Genomic DNA, 5614 nt, shown 5'->3' with positions numbered 1-5614 from the left:
CCTGTTGGACTGAGCACTCACATGGCACACAACAAAGTGGGCAGGGTCCTCTTTGGTCCCCAGGTGGGCAGCACTCTTTGTCGCTGGGATGTGGGGCTGTGATTCTGGGAACAGACCCCGGGAAGTAGCTCCTCCCCTTCTGTGTGTGGAGCTGACCTGTAACTAGGGGCACCTGGAGACTGGCAGGTACAGGTATTGCAAAGACTGAAAAAAAAGAAGAGAGTGGAAGAAAGCTATGCCAACCTGGTCAAAATGCTACTGTAACATGGGTTTCAAGGTGATGTGTAGAATGCTCCCCTTTTCTATTAAAAATTCTTTTCTAAATAAAAATTTTACGAAGCTGTATAGAAATTATTGACATAAGGAAATGATCCTTTTAAACTTGGGGATCCTGACCAGTTTTATTTTTTCTTTTTCACCTTTATTTGTTGTTCTTATTGTTGTTTCAGTACAAAGTGATCGGTTCTGCTGTCGGCTGGTGTGGAGGGATTGGGGAGATGTTGTATAAGGGTACAAATTTAAAACTAGTAGATAAAAAGTTCTGGGAATCTAACGTACAACATAGTGATTATAGTTAACAATATCGTACCATAAACTTCAAAGTTGCTAAGAGACTAAATCTTAGCTGTTCTCAACACAAAAAAGAAATGATAATTATGTGATGCGATAGAGATGTTAGCTAATGCTACTGTAGTAATCATATTACAATATATAAATGTATCAAACTAACACTTGTACACCTCAAACTTATGCCTCAAACTTGACAGTGTTATGTGTCAATTACATTCAAGAAAGGAAGGAAGGAAGGGAGGGAGGCAGGGAGGGAGGGGGAAAGGAAGAAAGAAAGGGAAAGGGCAGCAGCATGTCCCTGTGCTGAGAAAGACAGTGGGAGGTCCTTAATGAGCACATTAAATCCATCCATCCCCAGTACCTCCCCGCCATTTACAAAAGGGATTCCAGAAGTGGGGAGGAAGCATATGTTCATTATCTGAATTATTGTCATGGTTTCATGTGTGTATACATATGTCAAAACATTGAGTTTATATTATAAATATGTACAGTTTATGGTATGTCAGTTTTACACCACTAAAGTTGTTTAAAAAATCAGTCTAACTCAGCACTCTAAGATCCTTCCACTAAACCACTCTGTCTTCTATGAGTTGACTACTATGAATTCAAGGCATTTTCATTTGTGCATTTAACAAGTATATATGGAGTACCTACTGTATACCAGGCATTGTTCTGGACACTGGGGATATAAACATAAGCAAACCAGAGCTCTGTGCTCATGGAACACACACTCTAGCAGAGGAAGGCCAAAAGAATCAGCTAACGTTACAACTATCTAACGTCAGGTGTTGCTAAATGTTATGAAGAAAAATAAAGCAGAGTAACAGGAGAGAATATTGAGGGATAGAGTTTAGTTTGTATACCATGGTCAGAGAGGATTTCTCCAGCAATGAGGTGCTTGAGCATGGGCATCAGGGAAGTGAGGATGAATCCTTTGGAAACCTAGGAAAAGAGCATGCCAGGCAGAGGGAAGAGGAAGGGCAAAGGCCCTGAAGAGCAAGAGGGTTGGCCAGAGCAACGTGAGCACTCACGCTCCCACCTGCCGGAGTGTTGGTGGCTGACTGTCTAGCTGAGTCTTTCTCAGGCTTGCCCTTAGCTAAGAGCTGCCTTGCTCAAAGTCACACCCTCTTCCCTGGGGTGCCCACATCTAAAGACTGGGAGACGAGCAAATATAGTTTTGCCTTGCCTGATTTCAGGAGGGGAGAGCTGAACGGTGCACTATGGCATCTACCAGAGTCGGGGGAGGGTGAGACTAGAGAGGCGCCTAGGGAGCAAAATTTAAGGAGGCCCCACTCTCAGGTTCACACAAACCCAGAGTTCCAGAGGTTTATGGTCATGAATTTAAAGAGATGCCAGTCAGCATGATTGTGTATTTTTTCTGGTCATGTGCAGGCACAGAGTAGGCTGAGAGTTGTATTTAAGTAGGACTAGGGTATTACTAGACAAGTATGATGGAGAGAGACTGCAGCAAGGGAATTGAGAGTGTTTACAAGGAAGTGATTTATAATATTGGAATGTGGAAACTAAGCTGGGTGGGCAAGGAAGTGAGGCTTGCTGCCATGTCTCACTACCACGGAGGCAGTGGGGACTGCAATGCAGAGGGAAAAGTCAGCAGGAGCAATAGGCTGGAGAACCCAGTGGAGTTAAAGTATTGTCGGAAAGGATATGAGAGGGAAGTAAGCAGAAAATGGAGGAGTTGGTGAGTAGAGGATGGGATGTTTGAAATGGAAACTCTGGAGAAGTTTCAGTTATTGGTGATGGGCCAGTTCTAGGATGTAACTATGGGAGATGGTAGCTGAGGTCAGGTGGAAGAAAAACATCATTGGAAGTCAGGTGATCAAGAAACTGAGAGGCCCAAGAATTGGAAAGATTGTTCAATGGGTATTGGAATTACTAAGAATTCTAACAGTAGTGAGGAAAGAGGTATTGAGACGTTTGTTAAACGCTAAGGATTAAAATACTAGGGGAGTATCTTTTGAAGTCTGTGAATGACATGAACAACTGAGGGATAATGGATGGTATAATCTGATGACATGAACTTTAGAGGAGCTGGGAGGTTCAGGGAAGAGGGAGAAACAATGATCTGGAAGTACAATGATTTTATGTTAGTAACTGATTTCTGGCTAATGTCAACTTCTTAGTTGTTGTCAAACAGGTTATGTGTTATTGCTGAGTAGTTCCATGGGGAAACAATGTATATAAAGCACTTGTTTTGTAATATAAATTTACTTTAAAATTTTGAATTACTAAGTTTACCAACTGTCTGAAATTCTCCTTTCAGGAATGGGATTCCGCAAAGCAGTAAATGCTTGAGTTTTGGTGCTGAGGGGTACGGAGCTAAGACGATGAAGAGGTGAAGTGGTTATAAGAGTGAGTCTGTTTAGGGAATTCCCTAGTGGTCCAGTGGTTAGGACTCAGTGCTTTCACTGCTGGGACCAAGTTCAATCCCTGGTTGGGGAACTAAGATCCTGCAAACTGCACAGCGTGGCCAACAAATAAATAAATAAATAAATAAAATCAAGTTTAAAATTAAAAAAAAAATAATAAGAGTGAGTCTGTTTAAACATTCTTAGTGTACTAATGGGGTAATACTAGGAAAATCAAGATTAGTCAATCATCCAAAGTCCAAGAGAAGGGCTGAAAAATAAAAGATAAAGACAAGGACTTCCCTGGTGGCACAGTGGTGGGGTGTCCGCCTGCCAATGCAGGGGTCACAGGTTTGATCCCTGGTCCGGGAAGATCCCACATCCCGTGGAGCAACTAAGCCCGTGCGCCACAACTACTGAGCCTGCGCTCTGGAGCCTGTGAGCCACAGCTACTGAAGCCCGCAAGCCTAGAGCCCGTGCTCCGCAACAGGAGAAGTCACTGCAGTGAGAGGCCCGCGCACCGCAACGAAGAGCAGCCCTGCTCACCGCAACTAGAGAAAGCCCGCGCGCAGCAACGAAGACCCAACATAGCCAAAAATAAATAAATTTTTTAAAAAGTTAAAAAAAAAGATAAAGACAAGGGGTTGGAATGAAAGAGAGAGAAAATGTTAGGATGTTGTATAACAAGTCATCAGCTTTCTAACCCACAATACCTGTGTCCATGTTTCTTGACATCCAACCTCCTTTACTAAGCTAACGTTAAATATTTTAGTTTTTGTTACTTAGTCTACAATTCCAGATTTCAAATCTGTAAAGCTAGGATTTGTTTCGCTGAGAGTGACAGAACACCTATAAAGAAAGTGGCTTAAACGGAAGTTTCTTTCTGATATAAAATATTGGAGCAGAGCATCCAGGAGTGTATGGCAATTCTAGTCCATGGAGTCAGAGACCCAGGCTCCTTTCAATTCTTTAGTTGGCCATCTCTAGAATGAGGCCTTCTTTTTATTGATCCAAGATAAAGCTCCAGGTATCATATCAAATTTCTAAGCAGCAGAATTCAGTAAGGGGAGAGGGAAAAGAAAAGATGAACTATATGCCAGTAAGCTCTTAAGAAAGGTTCCTTCTGCCACTTACATCCTGTTGGTCAGAAGTTGGTCTCATGGCTATGTCAACTGAGCTGAAAGGAAAAAAAAAAAGGCATACACAGTCAAAAAATTCTATTGCTATGGAAGAAGGGAAGAATGGAGACTTAACAGTGGGCAGTCTCTGCCACATGAATGAACAAATAAGGTATAAGCATAAGGCATAAGCTTAGGGCAGAATTTGCAACATTTAACAGAAGGATAAAGAGAGAGAAGGAGGAAAGTGGGATAGATGTGACTGCAGCTAATCTTATAGTTTGGGGAAGAGAAGGCAGCAAGTATAGGGACTTTTCACTTGATAGTCTCTACGTGAAGTGAGTATGAGTATGGAGGTGGAGTAGGGGACTTAAGAAACTAGTGAAGATTTGAAATACCCATTGTAGGGGAAATAAAAAGAATTGTTTAGTGATATAAAAGGAACACAGAGTAGACTTGATTGTCCAGGAAAAGACTGGACACTGAGATTTATGGTTGTCCTCATTCATGCTCCATTCTTCCACTATACCTGTACCTCCCCCTTTTGCTTTTGGGGAGACCATTTCTACCAAGGAAAAGGAATTGTACCTAGGACTTCTTTTTTGACTTCCTTGCCAAGTCCATTCAAGTAGATGACATTTTCTTACTGGTGTTGAGCGCAGATAAGAATTAAATGTCAAGGAAATTGACAGGAAGACCTTCACTGATCAGGGATCCCTGGTGGTTACAATAAAACAAACTATAGAGTTAGGCTCATGGTTCCAAGGAAGAGAAACTCAGGCTATCTTATGGGAAACAGAGAAATTGCAAGAATACCCGTTGACCATACTAGAAAACAAAAAACACTAGAAAGCCAGCAAGGAGCGAGGCAGCTTCAGGGTAGTTATTTATCGTGGTATCTCTTTCACATGAGCCTCTTCATATCACAACTATACAAGTCTTGTCCATTCTTCTAAGGACTGGACAATTCTTAGCTCTCAGTCAAAATTCTAGAAGGGGCCAGTCTGATTCACTTACATAATTCTCAACAAACTTACTGGGTTGAGTCCTTTATACCGGACTACATCAGGGGTTATCAACCAAACTAATGAAGTGGCTCCCTTATGATTGGTATCTTAATCCACTGTATCAGTCAGGGGTGATACAGAAAACAGACAGTAATTTGAACAAGGAAAATTTTATATAAAGCATTACTAACCAGCAACAGGGGATTAATTACTAAGGGTAAAGAAAGCTCTTAAGAATACAGAAATAGCGGCTATAGGAGCAGCCACTACCTCTAGGACTGAGGCAGAGGACCCAACGAAGGAGCAAATTTTGAAGTTTCCATTGCAAGGCTGAGATCCAGATTTTGTTGGAGAGGGTGTGGCTGCGACCCACTGAAGCCCAGGGCTGGAGAGGAGGGCGTGTCAACAAAACTAGTTAGGAAGCCACCCCACTGGGTGTGCCGAGACTTACTGGGAAGTTGCCAGCTGGTGCACCAGCAAGACATGCTGGGAAGCTGGCAGGGGGACCAGTGGACCTGCTGGGAAACACCCTCTTTTGAGGTGCCACTGGGTG

The sequence above is a fragment of the Eschrichtius robustus genome, chromosome 3, assembly GCF_028021215.1.
Source record: "Eschrichtius robustus isolate mEscRob2 chromosome 3, mEscRob2.pri, whole genome shotgun sequence".
NCBI lineage: Eukaryota > Metazoa > Chordata > Mammalia > Artiodactyla > Eschrichtiidae > Eschrichtius > Eschrichtius robustus.
This window is presented reverse-complemented; position numbering follows the sequence as displayed.